We start from the raw sequence: 16,487 nt of genomic DNA, 5'->3' as shown, positions 1-16,487 counted from the left end.
TTTTGCTTGTGCATACTCACACTGGGCAGTGCCTGTGTGGCTATTCACAACAATCTGTTGATGGTTGTTTGTCACAAATATGTGGTGTCAGCCCCACGAGGTGATGTGGTGTCAATGAAGCAATTTTTCTAGCACAGTTGTTGTAACCCTGAATAAGAGGTGTCACTTCTTGATCTGTATAAATCACATTGACTCAGGTATTGGGGGGGGGGGGGGTGCGGGAGAGGCATACATGTGCAACCCTGATTTTTCATTGCCAGGTCTGACTTGTGTGTGAGAATTGCCTGGACTAAAATACACTGGGCAGTGCCCCTGTGATGCTGGCCAGTGCTTAATGTGCGTGCTTTGCAGCCTGTGTCATTTTTTTACCAACAAGAATCCTGCTCATACATTTTTGGCACGTGTGTGGTTCAGATGCAACGCAGTTTGGACTTTGTGTGCTGACATCTGTGTGTATATTCTGCATTGCCATGAGGGTGTCCCCACAGTACAGCTGGTCTTTTTTTCCACCCAATTGCAGGCCCATTAGCTTATGCATTGTCCTAGGTGTGGACATGTGTGCCACTGCAGATGACAGGCAGTAGGTCATATGTGTGGCCAATTGTGTAATCAGTTGACGGATGGCCTGGTGACAACTGACATGATTCAAGTTGTTACTCTTCATGAATTGTACCTTGGCACTCACAGCACTTGTCAACAGTTGTTCATGTTTAACATGTGCAAATTTGATGATTTGTGTTAAGAACACTAATGTGCCTGCATGCAATATATCGCACAAGGCAGTGCACCCAAAAGTACATTGACACTGTCATTGAATAAGCTGGCACCTTTTCAAAGAATGCTCAATACAAAAGATTCTCACAAGGTGTGAAGGTGGGGGAGGGTACCCCGCTCTGTCATCCGAGCGACGGATAGAGCGGTGCCTCAATACCCTGAGCAGATGCCAGGCGAGGCGAGGTGCGTACCCATAATCTTCCGGGTTCTTAACCTGTAACAGTTCCATAGGGACATACAGATCCGACCAGGTTGTATGGTATACCAATTTGGTGGATATCTTTATTTTTTCTGTTTGTATTGTTCAACACGTTTTGCAGTAGCGCAATAGGGTCCTGATGAGAGCTTGGACTCAATGTCCAGCAGCCGAAACATGTAGACCATCGATCCGACAGTTATCTGTTAAGCTGTCTACGCACTGATTTTATTAGTGACATCAAGATAGCGCCAGAATAAAATTTATAGCATCTTGATAGCCATTTTTAATAGCACTTTTTCTTTATATTCTTCATTTTTTTGCACTGCAACCATCACCCCACCGTTTGTACTCACTCCTGGGACAACTGAATAACCACCATTACCATCAGAGTGGTTGGTTTTCTCAGCACAGTCCTGAGTTCCCAGATGATGATAAGCCACCATTGGTGGGTGATGGGAACTAAACTATTTTGATATGCTTCTCACTAATGTTTGTTTTGAGGTCTTAACTTGCTTGTTTTGTTAGTGTCGTGTGTATACAGAACATTAGACCCACAGTATTCTTTGTAAAGCACCTTTTCAAAGAAGCCACTGTTATAAATAAATGGTGTTGCAGATTCTCCATATACATGTTCCCACGGTGGTCTTGATTTTGTGAGACTCATTAGTTGTCGGTGATACAAACTAACGAGTGTCAAGACGTCAAGACCTCCGTGGGCCCATGTATATGTACATTCTGCAACACCATCTATTTCTAACAGTGGCTCCTCCGAAAAGGTGCCAGCTTCTTCTATGACAGTGTCAAGGTACTTTTGTGTGCACTGCCTTGTGTAACATCTTGCATGCAGGCACATCAGTGTTCTTTTCACGAAATGGCCAATTGGCACATCCCAAACATGTAGATTGGTTAAAGTATTGTGAGTCCCAAGATACCAACATTTGTTCGTTTTGTGTTCCAAGGGACTTACAGGTCTCTGAGTGTGGTGACACCTTGAGTATTGAGGTGTGTTAGTTTACCTTGAGTGCACCACTCCTGTTTATTTCAGGGTAAACAAGAGGTGTCATGACTTCATTGTATTGCTGTGCTCACCGGTTCACAGACACTAGCTTCTCAGTGTATTGCTCATTCAAGTTGTGGCCTTCTGTGTATTGAGTTTCCTGGTGTCAAAGTGGCATGGTGGGTCTACCAACTGGGCAGTACAGGGCTTACATATGTGCGGAGTAATACAGCTGTTACTCATGATGCATTGCCTGATATGCACTGTGACCAATTGTTCTTGTGTTCATGTGTCAGATGTATACAGGTAACTGATGGTTTCTGGTTTCTTCTCCTTGCCCACAGCATCATCATCCACAAGCGAGGGAGACACCTGCATGGACCTTGAGGAGGGACCCAGCGACAGTGCCACCAGTGCTGTGGAGTCAGCAGGAGACAGTGGCACGGAGGGGAGAGGAGTCAGTCGGAGGACCTGTCCGGAGGCGAGAGCATGTACGACACCGACGGGTCCCAGGCTGACATCCTTGAGGAGGTGGAGAATGCAACAACATCTGGCAGCATCCCACCATCTGTACCCGCCTCCTCCATTGCCATCTCCGCCCTCCCAGTTGCTCCCGTCCCTTCTGTCCGTGCAGGGTCCCACTGTGTCTCCTTCGGACCAGGCACCGCAGCCCCTGCCCCTGTCATCCCTGCTGCCCTCACTGAAGAGTCTGTGGACACACTGCGGCAGTTGCAGGTTGGTCAGGCATCGATGCTGCATGTCCTCCATGAACACACTAGACTGCTCACACAGTTGGTGTCGTTCGTGGAGGGCATGTCATCAACGATGACTGAGCAACGCAGGTTTCTGCGGTCCATGGACTCTTCACTGACGGAAGCAGTGTCTCTCCTGCGGCGCTCCGTCCACCCCCTACCCTGGACCCATCCACACTGCCCTCTCCCATGCCTGTCCAAAGCACACACAGACAGTCACAGGCACACACCACAACAGACACATCCAGCACACCCCCAACTAAGGCACAGCGCACACCTCCTGGCACGCACACTCAGGGGGATGTAGTCACACCCACAGGGTCTGGGGGCAAACGGCAGACACGCAGCCACAGTCAGAGTCCGCAGTCCTCACGACCCACTTCCTCCAAATCCACTCCCCTTAGCTCCCCTGCCAAAATGTCACCCAAAGAGACCTACATGGCTAGTCTGTCCCTCAGCCCCACTGTGACACCACCCCGCAAGCAGTTGAGGAAGTCTCCGGCCAGGGGAGTTGTGTCCCCCCCATGTCCACCACCTCCCCCAAGAGCGCTGCACCCCATCCCTCGGACACCCCCCCTGTTGGCCCTGGTGTTTCTTCCGGTGCAGGGGTTCCTCTGGACGCCCTGGCAGCAGTGTACAGCAAGCTGCTCACCACCACCTTTGGCGCTGCCCCAGCCCCTGTGGTGGATATGTCCAGCCCTGCACCCACCACACCTACTCAACCCACTCCTGTCCCTGCGGTGCCTGGTACTCCCACTGATGATGCCCCCCCCCCCCGGTCGACAAACCTTGAGGTGACTTTGTGCAGGCAAGGTAGGGGTGGACACAGTCGCATACGTCCACCCTTGGACTCGAACAATGGACTGGCCATTGGCCTTTGTAAATAGTGTCTTCTTACAATTTTTTTGGGGTGTGCTGAATAAAGCCTTTTCATTTAGTTTCCACACTATTGCATTTCAGGTACTTGATGTTGGTGATGAGGCCCATGAAGTTGGTGTTCTGGTAATGTGTTAGGGTTCTGAGAAATGATGGTCATGAGGTGGACCATGGTATCTGTGTGCCATCACAATGTCTGTGAAAATATTAATTGGTAGTGTGTGTTCCTTTGGATTGTGAGACATTGTCCCAAGGAGTGTTCCTTCCTCTGCGGCACCTGACATGTTCCCTGCAAACAGTTAAACAATTGTTGTGCTGACTTGTGTCAACATATCCTCACTGTACTTGTGTTTTGTGTATGTAGGAATGGCATCAGGGACCAATTGCCCCTTTTCAGCACTATGCATGTGTGTAATCACAGCCTAACACACACATGGCACGTGTAATGCAGGGTATTTGGGCACCTGACTCACAATTGTGGGCATTGTATCTAGTCGCAGTGAACTCTATTCCTTACATGAGAGACAACATCTGGGTGGCTGGACCAGCACCTGGACATTCCTATCACTCCTGTGATGTGCGTGACAGTGTGTGTTCCCCTTGGCTAACTTATTTTAGTATGCATTTCCATGACAATACAGTCTGTTGGCATGAAATCAGGGTGTGTATTGTGGGGCATCAGCCATGGGTGGGTATGCATGTGTTGTATGTCCTCACACCCACATGTGGTGTGTCATGCAGTGTGTGAATGACATCCATCCTCCTGGGTGTGGGGCACTGCTGGGAGTCCTCTGCACCCACCCCTCATATGTCTGTCCACTGCTGGGAGTGATATGCACCCACCCCTCATATGTCTGGACACTGCTGGGAGTCCTCTGCACCCACCCCTCATATGTCTGGGCACTGCTGGGAGTCCTCTGCACCCACCCCCATATGTCTGTCCACTGCTGGGAGTCCTCTGCACCCACCCCTCATATGTCTGGGCACTGCTGGGAGTCCTCTGCACCCACCCCTCATATGTCTTTCCACTGCTGGGAGTCCTCTGCACCCACCCCTCATATGTCTGTCCACTGCTGGTAGTGATATGCACCCACCCCTCATATGTCTGTCCATTGCTGGGAGGCCTCTGCACCCATCCACGCACCTCCTTGGAGCTGTACACTGCTGGCCAGGACCTACACACACAACAATTTGAAGGTAACATGCTGGGCCAGTCCTCTATGCCCACATTCCTGGCGTGTGTACGCCTCGTATCCAAATTTTCCTGCTGCCGTAACAGGGTACGTGTGGTACGGACCGTACCCACGCATGTATGCGTGGGTACGGTCCGTACCTGAGTACTCATGGGGCCGTAGGGGTATGCACCATACCCACGTATTCATGCGTGGGTACGGTCCGTACCACTGTTGTCATGGTGCCGTAGGGGTACGTGTGGTACGCACCGTACCACTGTTGTCATGGCGCTGTAGGGGTACGTGTGGTACGCACTGTACCCATGCATTCATGCGTGGGTACGGTCCGTACCACTGTTGTCATGGCGCCGTAGGGGTACGTGTGGTACGCACCGTACCCATGCATTCATGCGTGGGTACGGTCCGTACCACTGTTGTCATGGCGCCTAGGGGTACGTGTGGTACGCACCATACCCACGCATGTTGTTCTCATCTTCTGCGGCGAGTGTGTCGGGTGCAGTGCACCAGGTCGTAGGCCAAGAGAACCGGGATGACACGTACGATGGGGTTCATGCCGTGTACGTCGCGTACCGGGGCTCCGTTGCGTAGCAGTTCGCGTCGAACTCTGCTTTTCCGGCTGTGTTTTACTCCCGTAGAAAAAGAGCCGTATGGAGTGACGTCGGTACGAATAGTACTTGCTGGGCCGGAAAACGCTGCTGAAATACGTACGGACGCCGCGTACAAGCAGTTCCGGATCGGAATCGTGGGTATTTTTTTGCTGTACGGTCTTTTGTACGATTCGTACAGAAAAAGGCTTTCTGTACGAATCGTACTTCCTAGGTTGTAGAATGAGTTTACCTGGTACGAGTCGTACGGAGAAAACGCTCCGTACGGCTATTCATACTGCCTTTTTCCATGATTGGAATCGGCCCCTAGGTCACTTTCTTTGTTTATAGGCATCGGGAGATTAAGTGCTTTACCCGGAATCACAGGATGTTGAGCTGACGACATGACTCGAGCCTGGTTGACCAATTCCAAAGTCAGCAGCTCTGGTCTTTGCCACATCCTGGGTAGAGAGAGGAAGGAAAGTAGAAGCCGTGAAAGCGCGGCTCACTATGGGCTTGAGGATCCACCAGGGTCTCGAGCTGAGCCAGGCTTCTAGGCTCGAGACCACCTCTACACCATATTGAAATTCCTGAACCTGCATGCCAACTGCACCGGCAAGGCAGGCCTTGTTATATTGACAACCAAAATGGGTCTCTCCAATTCAATTTTTGCATATAAATCCAGTAGCAGTTGGCACGGCTTGCCAGTGGCGAGGCGGGCGCACGGGGACGGGGAAAAAGGTGGGGGGGCACAATGTTACTTTTTAATAAAATAAATAAACACTTACCTTGCCGCCTGGTCCTGCATCCCTACTCCTGGTCTCCTCCGTCGGACTCCAGGAACAGGAAGCACAGCCAGGCCCCCCTAACCAATCACAACGCTGCACTGCAGAGTTGTGATTGGTCTGAGTGTCGTGGTTCGATGCTCAGCCATGGAATGGGGGCCTGGGCATGTTCTCCATGCAGGCGGTAATGCAGCTTGCGTGGAGCACAGGGAAAGTGTGCATGACTGTTTGGCCGGTCCCAGAGGGCCGGCCAAACAGTCATGTGCACTTAGGAGTGGGCAAACCACTCCTCCCCTACCCTATTCCGAGAGCAGAGCAGCCCCACCCGCGGGCCCGCAAAGCAGCACGGAAAAGTTTTTTATCATTTCATGTTACCTTTATTTTCACTGTTTTTGTTAGAAATACTAATATCATCACAACATTTGTTGAGAGGCTGCCTCGAGAGATCACTTTTTAAGGATTTATTAGCTCCTTGTCAACTTAAAAAAGTTTTTGAGCGAAGCAGTGTGGCAACAACTTGGTTGCGCTGCAAATATAGGGGGCATATTCACAAGGAACTATTGCCGAGTTAACAGCACTTTATTGCAGCCAAAATTGAGAAAAATCTATCGCCCCATTCACAAGCTGGTGTTACCAGCCCACAGCACCAGTTTACCTGCGATAGCAGCCGCAAAAAACCTTGCCACAGAAGCCCTCCCCAACTATCGCTAATGAGATGCAGAGTAGACGTTCCCGTGCCCAAAGCCGCGACAACACCACTCCACAACATTCACAACGACCAGACAGAACTGCGATAAGAACACGAAACATGCGATAAGGTGCGTTAGCAGCAGGAAAATAACACCTACTCTGACCTGGTGCTAAGTCGGACCACAGCCTGCACCACAAAAGGGAGACCAGCCACGCCTGAAGAACAACAGATGCACCTGGAGAACTGGAAATGCAGCCCGGAGGGCCGAAAGGGAAACAACACCCGTCGCAACCACCACCAGGCCCCCCCACCCCGGCCCCCGACCAAAGATATGCCACATCAGCAACACCCAATCACGTACAAAATGATCCGCATGATGTCGCAGAATCACAACTGGTGACTTGCATGTGTCGTCACAAAAATGAGCATCACACATTCTTTTCCGAAGCAACAAATCAAACTTTATTAAAATGAATACTGAAATGAAATGAAGACACATTGCCGCTCCCCTCGGGCTAATCCATAGGTCACATGAAATGTATATTTATAATCCTGTAATACTTTGCACTGTAGATTTAAATTAATGTATCTTTTTTTTTTATTAATATCTTGAAATATGTATTTTTACATGATATTATTATATGTCTTCAAGTCTATGAACTCTCAATAAAAAATAAATAAATAAATGAAATGAAGACACATTGCCGCTCCCCTCGGGCCAATCCATAGGTCACAGCCTGCAAGACAAAAATCATGATGAGAAGGTGTGTCCTGCGCACATCAAAGGACAGAGAGAGAGCGAAGGAGAGAGAGAGGAAGAGAGGGAGAGAGAGAGAAGAAGAAGAGAGGGGGGAGAGAGAGAGAGAGAGATAGAGAGAGGAAGAGAGGGGGAGAGAGGGGGGAAGAGAGGGGGAGAGAGAGAGCAGAAGAGAGTGGGAAAGAGAGAGAGAGGAAGAGGGGGAGAGAGAGAAGAAGAAGAGAGGGGGAGAGAGAGAGAAGAAGAAGAGAGTAGGAGAGAGAGAGTGAGGAAGAGGGGGAGAGAGAGAGAGAGAGAGAGAAGAAGAAGAGAGGGGTAGAGAGAGAGAGAGAGAGAGCCACCCCTGCGGACCCAGGCCACACTGCTCACCTGCTACCGCCGGTGTGTTTCCAACCACTTGCTGGCATGTAGTGCAGTCCATTAGGTCACACATCTGAGACAGACCCGTCATCTGAAACAGAGTCCAGATGCATGTTTGGCACAGTACACACAATCACACAAGACAAAATCGCCTGCCCGCCCATGCACACCCAGAAAGAGGCACCCCAGCCCCTCCCTCTGCCCATCTGAGCATGCCTGCCCATGCACACCCAAGCCGCACTGCTCACCTTCCACCACCAGCGTGCAGACAGGAAGTCCCACCACGTGCCGCTGCAGGCCACAAGACCGGGGCCCGCGGACCTGGCACACTCCACACCATGCCAGCCCGCTCCGCAGGCCACCAGGTCTCACTTTTGGTGCTGGGTCTTGATTACTCCATGGCAGAGGACATACCAGGGCACCCGGCCTCATCGCAGGCTGCACACCCGCTCAGCCCAATAGGTGTCACCAACTCTGTGATCCCCGAGGCGACGCCACTTGGAAGTAGGCCCGCGCTGCCTGCTGGCTTTAGCCTACACTGTGGTCCAGCAGGGCACGCAAAACCTGAGCTGTCCGGACCGCTGGGACGGGGCATCACCGCAGGCTGCACACCCTCTCAGCAGCTTAAGGTGCCACTGACTCAGTGCACCCAAAGTCTCCGTCCCATGGCGGAGTGCCTGTTCTGGCCGCAATGTTCCAGGTGCCACTAACCCTGTGCAAGCCCAGTCAGCGCCATGCGGTGGCAGGCCCATGACGGACGCAAGGCTTCGGGGGCCACTAACCCTGTGCAAGCCCAGTCAGCGCCACGTGGTGGCAGGCCTGTGACGGACGCAAGGCCACGGGTGCCACTAACCCTGTGCGCAACAACTCATGGGCCCTTTATGATTGAGGACCGTGGAGCGTCCGTCATCCAGTCACCACTGGCAGAGGGGAATGTGACATCGTCGGCCCCTTATGTTGGCGGAGTCACATGGCCTGTGAAGCCTGTGCCAGAGTGTGGTGTGCGTGCAAACCTGCCCCCAGGGAGTGACTGTGACATGCTGACAACTAGACCAGTGACCTGCACACCACCAGCGAGTACGCCTGTGACGGGTAGCAATGAGGGCCCCCCCTCATAGCGTAAGAGGAGTGGTCTGGCCTGCCGTACGCCGGACCAGCGCAGGGCTTGCAACAATGACACGTGGGATCTGGGCATGGTTCAGTCCATGTCCGGACATTGAAGTGACTGATGCGTGTGTCCCTGTTGAAGTGTTCACGGGACCCGGTACACAATATGCTATGTAGCACCCTCTGAATGGCATCCCACAGGATGAGCATCATTGACGCAAGGGACATCACTGTCCCTACATTCACCCACACATTCATACATGGATGATGAACGACATAACACAGCAGTGCGTCACTGGTTGTTTATTGCACATCCAGTCCAGTTCTGCAGCTGGTGCGGTACAGGGCAATGCTGAGCACACTACACAATATGGGCCCGTGGAGGGCCAGCCAGAGTCCATCCGGGGATGACATGTCCTGCGGAAGAGGTAGGGTACAGTCCGCAGCGTGGTCATCAAACAGGATATGGCAGTCCATGTCGCTGTCCAAGGTGAGTGCATCGGAGTGTATTGGGGGTCAGTGGTAGGTCATGGGGCCATGTGCGGCACCAAGCAGGAGCAGGCCAGGTGGCGGAAATGAATGCTAGTGCCTCCTGATTACAAACCTATCCACGTCCTCGTCCCCGGATGTGTGCTCTGCCCCACCTGTGGGTGTTGCAGTACCGGCTGGGGCACTGTGTGCCACTGACACATCAGGGGCCGGCGGAGGGTTGTCAGCCGCACTGTGTGGCAGTGACACATCAGGTGCCGAAGTGGATACGTCTGCTGCACTGTGGGGCACTAACACACCAGGGGGCGGAGATGTGGATGGTGTGGGGTCAGCAGCATTCATCAGCGCCACGCCTTGTGGCAGCAATGCTATGATGATTGTTAGAATTGGGGATCTCTGGTTGGCACAGGTAGGTACTTGTGACAAGCAGGGACCCTCTCCTCTAGTCAGGGTAAGGGGTTACACTCCTAAAATAACCCCTGCTCACCCTCTAGGTAGCTTGGCGCGAGCAGACAAGGCTTATCTCAGAGAGTTAAAGGTTAAGCATTTGTGACCATATACAGTAACTCAGTGACAACACCACAAATGAACACCACACTAGATGTATATAAAAAATAGTGATCTTTTATATAAAGACTTAGCACAAGACCAAATAACGACAAAAATGACATACACAGTTCAAGAATATGATTTCAGAAAGAGTTCTTAGGTTAGCGACAAAATAATTCGCCTTAGCGTCCATTTTAACCCACAGTAACTTATGATGCGATAAAAAGTTCCTAGCGGCACTTCAGCGTTGAAAATCAAGGGGTAGCTTATCCGGTAGAAATTTACTCGCTAAGGCACAATGTGACGAAATTCGGCCCGCTAACGAGCAGGGCGACAATTTCACGAGCGGTTATCTTGGGTGAGTCTGCGGTGATTTTCGCAGCGATAAAATTACTCACGCTAACGAGCGGTGCGATGATCTTGGCTTGTTCTGCGACGATTTCACACAGCAACGGCAGGCTCTGCGACGAAGTTCGCAGCGATAGAATTCTTCCCGCTAACAGGCGGAGCGTGGATCTGGGCTGGTAGCGATCAAATTCGGTCCGCTAACGAGCGGGGCGACGATTTTCCCAGCGCTGATCAGGCTCAGCGGCAGCAGGCTCTGCGACGATGTCCTCAGCGATAAAATTTGGCACGCTAACGAGCGGTGCAATGGAAATTTTCTCGCTAAGCCGGCTGTGCGTGAAAAAGTGGAGATCTTTGATTTCTTTCTTCTTGGCCAGTTTCCCAACAGCAGGCACAGCTCCCAGAGGCCCCGAAACTGGTTCCAGCACCCTAGGAGGGGCAGAACTCACACAGCAGAGTTCAGGGGGAAGCTGGGGGTGAAGTCCTTTTGTTCCTGGGACTTCTTAACAGGAGGCCAGCTCTACGCAGGCCCTTGGAGATCTTTTAAAGCACAAGTTGAAATAAAGTCTTTGGAGTCTTTCTCCTCTCCTTCAGCAGCAAGGCAACCACTGCAGGCCAATCCCCCAGGTCAGGGACAGTACTCCTCCTTACAGCTTTCCCAGTTCCTTCTCCTCAGTCAGAGGTTCTTCTTGTCAAGCAGGATCTAATTTCTTGGGAGCAGGGACCCAATACTTATACCCCTAATTCCTTTGTTCCTCTGGGGTAGAGGGGCCTTTGCCCAGTCCAAACCAGTTCCTGAGCACTTTGTTGACATGACTCTGACCTTCTATTCAGAGTGCAGGGCAGAGACATCAGCCGCTCGACAGGAGGTGCAGCCAGCATTGTGGTGGCAGAGCACAGCCCTATTCAGAGTCCAGGTGCACTCCTCCCACCCATCTGGATGTCAATCTCTCTATTCACCACCAGGCTACCTAGCCCTGCCCCTCTGGAATTCCCCAGCCCTATCACTCACAGAAACCAGACAGGCAGATACACATCATAGCAGAGGCGGGCTGAAATGGTTAGGCAAGCAAATACCAACTTTCTAAAAGTGGCATTTGCAAACACAGAATATTAAAATAAACTTTACTAAAATATGTATTTTATTATTCTGAGTTCAGGCATACTAAACTCGAATTTCTACCATGTTCCCTGGGTCTGTTAGGATCATAGAATGTAACAATTCTAACAGCCCATTCTGGCCTTTGGAGAACAGGTAGCCTTACAATAGTGAAAAACGAAATTGGCTGTAATTCACTATTAGGACATGCCACACACATCAGGGCTTGTCCTACCTTATGCTTACAATGCACCCCGCCCTTGGGCCTACCATAGGGGTGACTAATATGAAGTTAAGGGAAGGTTAAGGGACTGGCAAGTGGGTGCACTTGCCCAGTCAGCATGACAGTAGCAGACTGCACGCAGGTTCTGCAATGGCAGACCTTAGACATATTTTAGTAGGCCGCTTCTGTGGGTGGCACAACCAGTGCTGCAAGCCCAACAGCGGCATTTTTATTTACAAGCCCTGGGCACTCCTGGTGCACTTTACTAGGGTCTGACAGTAAACCAAATAAGCCAATCATGGAATCCAACCAACATATACATTTTACAGTAGGGAGAGCATATGCACTTTAGCACTGATCAGCAGTGGTAAAGTGCCCAGAGTCATAGATCAGCCAACAACAGGTCAGAAAAAATACAGGAGGAAGGTAAAAATTTCAGGGATGACCCTGCAAAAAGTCCAACAATGATGGTCTGCAGGGCAAGGTATATCCCAGCTACATTTCGCTGATGTACAGCGGTGGCTGCCATCCTTTCTGCCTCCATCCGCACCATGTCCTCCATGAGCCTCCGCATGTGTGCCAGCTCACGGCTGCTATTGCTGGAGCCCCTCTGAGCAGACAGGTGTTCTATTCTCCGCATCAGGTCTCCAGCAATGTCAGTCAGGGCTCGTTGGAGGCCATGGAGCGGGCCGAGACACCCATGGATGGCGTCCAGTTTGGTAGCCATAAGGTCGAACCCCACCCGCACCTGCTCAGCCATCTCCCTCTGGGCCTCCAGCACACTGTGTTGTAAGGCCATGTGTTGTTCCTGGGGGTCTTGGGAGACTGGCGGGACCGTGGGTGCCTCCTGTTGGGTGGGGTCTCCTCGATGCAGCTGGTCAGCCCTGATCCTGGAGGTGAGTCGCGGATGATGTCAATGATGTCTAGGAGGGCTTGGGTGTTGATGCTGGGGTTGTCCTCCTCGCCAGCAGTGAAGAGTGGCTGGGACTGCTCTGCAGGGGGTGCTGACGGTGGCCCTGGAATGTGAAGGGGAGATGGTGTAATGCAATGTGTCCACATGTATGTAGCCGCATGGTACATGTTGATATTCAGACAGCATGGCATTGTACATTGTGACAGTATGTGGATCTGGGCGATGACCCAGAGTCACTGAGGGTGTGCACTGTGCTCTGCTTGATTGTGCATGTGTGCCATCGTGGCCATTTCCACCCATCCCCCCAGTACCTGGTGGTCACTCACCCTGTTGCGGTTGTGTTGTGTCCTGTCGAGCAGTGTCCGGTCCCCCAACCCTGGCCACAGTATCCACACTGATGTCTGTCGACACCAGCTCCTCTATGTCATCCAGCTCGAGCTGTGGCGCTGGGCTCCCACCTCCAGTCTGAATTGCTGCCTTCTGGTTGGCAGTGAGTTTCTCCTTGGTCTTCCGCTTGATGTCATTCTATCGCCTCTTGGCCTCGTCCATTGTCCTCTAATTCTCTTCCACGGCATTCACATTGTTGACAATGTCCCGCCATATTCCAGTTTTGGTGCCTGCCCAATGACACGTTGGAGGTGACGAACAGTTGTTGATGGTGTTCCATCACCTCCGTGACTATGATCCTGTTCGCCTGCGGACTGAACTTCGTCTTCCTCTTCTTGTCCTTGCCCTTACCTGTCCCCGAGGTCCCGGGCTGGTCGTCTGGGGTGCTTGTGGGGTTGCGCTCGTCCTCTACGCCTGCTCCGGCTGCCTCCATGGTGCTTGGGTGTTGGTCAGTTTGTGTTTGGGTGTTTTTTTCTACTTTTATGGAGATTTTTCCCGCCGGCCAGGTGTGTATTGCAGGCCTGGCACTGCTTATCGCTGATTTCCTCATCGCGCTTTGGCCCATCGCAGGTTTTTTGGTGTTGTGGCTTTTGTTTTTATCTCCATCGAGGTGGTTGTGTTGCAGACATTGTCCGCGGTTTCGGCAGACTATCGCATGGTACCACCTTGTTGTGAATTCCACGTTGACACAGGGTTATTTTCCCGTGATGGGCTGCGATGTTGAGAGTTGCGTTAAGCTACTCTTGAGGTAGTTATCACACGTTCTTGTGAATATTCCCCATAGTTGTTCTACATATTCCATAATTCTTTTTGTATGCACACTTATCAGTCAGTGTTCGACCTTTGATTGTTGATGGTTGTTGAGTAGTTTAATTTCAGCATATCATTAAAAATGGTGTGAAATCTAAGCTAAATCTGGTACAAGTTTTCGTCGCAAATATAAATACTTTGCCTCAGGAGAAAATAAAATGAATGTTGACAGCCAGAGAACTGTCGCTTCACCTCTATTTTAAATAAAACAGGCAGTCACAAAGCCACAAGCAACCCATGTCAGTTAAACAGGCTTGTAATACACATGTTCAAATGATGGAGGCATGACAGCTGCTATGCCTTTAGACATCAAATGCTCGCATCAAAAGCAAAAAATAAAACACTGCAGAGGAGGATGGACTTCCCTGACATATGGATATGCAGATTTTCTCTCGGGTGTGCCCACGCCTTGTATTTCTGTGACTCATGACAAAGCGAACTCAGGAACTTGTCACAATCTAAAGGCAGTGCCAAATTCAACTCACTGTCAACAAAAGAGACAGGCGCGTTCCCCGTGATTAGGCCTCCTTTATGTGAGGCATTTACAATGCTTTTGGGCACAAAACCGGGGAAGAAACATATGTTGAAATGTGCAAGAGAAAGGCAGCATCGCCTGAGCTACTACATACCTGTGTGATACGATCAAGAAAAAGCAATTGGTATTATTATTTACAAACAAAAAAATCTATTTTTATGCTTCAGTGACTGCAGGTACATCTATGGATAATGCGCAGTTTCAATGGAATTTGACAAGAAATCCTACCTTGTCTTGAAAAGGCAGGCGTCGTTCAAAGTTATTAAACATGCCAGATTTTTTCAAGCTGTGCTCGCTCCTCACTGTGATGTACAGTAGTTTACATTTTTTAGAGTAAGGAAGGTTAAATAGGTGCCTCATTAATTGTCCCAACTCTCCACTGAGGGCGTAACAGGTTGGTAATGCCCTCTACTGAGGTTGTTGTCTGCTATTTATGAATATTGAGAGCAAAGGACACTTAATAAATGTTAATGCCCTGCAGCAAATGGATAATAAGATTTAGTGGGTGACTGTTTTTGTCTGTGACCGAATATGTGTCAGAAGAGCCGAGGGAACAATCCTGGGAAATGTCAGGCCTCATGAGCAATATGTCCTGAGTACTGAAGCTGGATATGAATGTGTAGAAGCTCCAAGAGATCTGGAGAAAAGGGATTCCAAACCTATGCTGTTCCAAAGTCTGTGACTGTGTCTTAGCCAGGGGCACAGAACTTCCTAAGAGCTAGGGCGCATTAGAGGTAGAAATCTAGACTATGAGGATATAAGAGACAAAACAACTCCTGGAAAGTACAGCGGTTTGAGGCAATACAAGTATTTACGTCAAATGTATGGAATTTCATTTTTCATTTCTTTTGCAGAGGTCTGTTTTGTAGAGGTCTTGCTTCCTTGCTGGTTTAAGGTTTATTTATTTCCATGGTTAATTAAAACATTTGCATGATCATTAAAACCACGTAAGTACTTGAACGTCTAAAGCCATTACCACAGTACAATAATCAAGAAGTGGGCATAAAAATTGACAAAGTGAGACAAGGAGCAGATATGCACGGTAGTATAACTTCACAGCACCCTCTCCACCCGTGTCCTTGCATGAAGCGGAAAGAGCTTTAGACGAGAGTAGCAAAGGGAGGGCCCCCAGGTCTAGACGGAACTCCCTTAGACATGTTCAGGGAGCAGCCAGAACTCTGAGCCCTACTGCTCAAAAATGTCTATAACGGTACTATAGTGGTCCGAACCCACCCCCCCATGGAAAAATGTGACCATTATACCGATTTATAAAAAAAAGGTGACCAACCCCTACCCCAAAATTATCCGCCAATATCATCGCTGGATGCCACGGTAAAAGTCATGGGGCGCATCCTGCACAATAGACTGGAAGAGTGGGCAGTAGCAAATAACATATTGGTGGATACCCAATTAGTCTTCAAAAAACGTCTGAGCACCTTTCCTCAATGCCTGCACCTAAGCACCATCATAGGAAAGTATACAGTGGCATAAAAAGGAACACTGTACCTTTCCTTCATGGGCCTGTCCACAGCCCTTGACTGCGTATCGCACTCAAGGCTGTGGAAAATCATGGAGGACCTGGGGATTGAAGCAGGAATTACAAACTATATAAAACACATGTACACGGATGCAAATGCTCATGTCAGCTTTGGAAGGGAGGATGAATGCTCGGATAGCTTTAATATCAAAAGAGGGGTCAGGCATGGTTGCATCCCGGCTCCCTTATTATTCTCACTCTATACAAACCAGGTAGAATCTACCTGAAGTTTATCCATGAGAGACACTGGGGTCTCGTCCCCTCCCAGTTCTATTATATACAGATGCTGCGTGTTAATGCTAGAACTGGGAGAGGGTTACAAACTCTTATAAATGATAATATAATTTTTATGGCAGACCTGGATTTGAAAGTAAATGGCTCCAAAGCCTATACCGTGACCTATGGGGCTAAACCTAAGATAAAACCAGTTTTCATGCAGATGGACATAACTTGACTGAATCGTCCACCTCCTGCTATCTAGGGATACTTTTTCATAATAAGAACTGGTGGTCCCCATTGATAACC

This window comes from Triturus cristatus, chromosome 1_2 (assembly GCF_964204655.1).
Source record: "Triturus cristatus chromosome 1_2, aTriCri1.1, whole genome shotgun sequence".
Taxonomy (NCBI): Eukaryota; Metazoa; Chordata; class Amphibia; order Caudata; family Salamandridae; genus Triturus; species Triturus cristatus.
The sequence above is the reverse complement of the archived record's forward strand: the minus strand, read 5'-3'. Positions refer to the sequence as shown.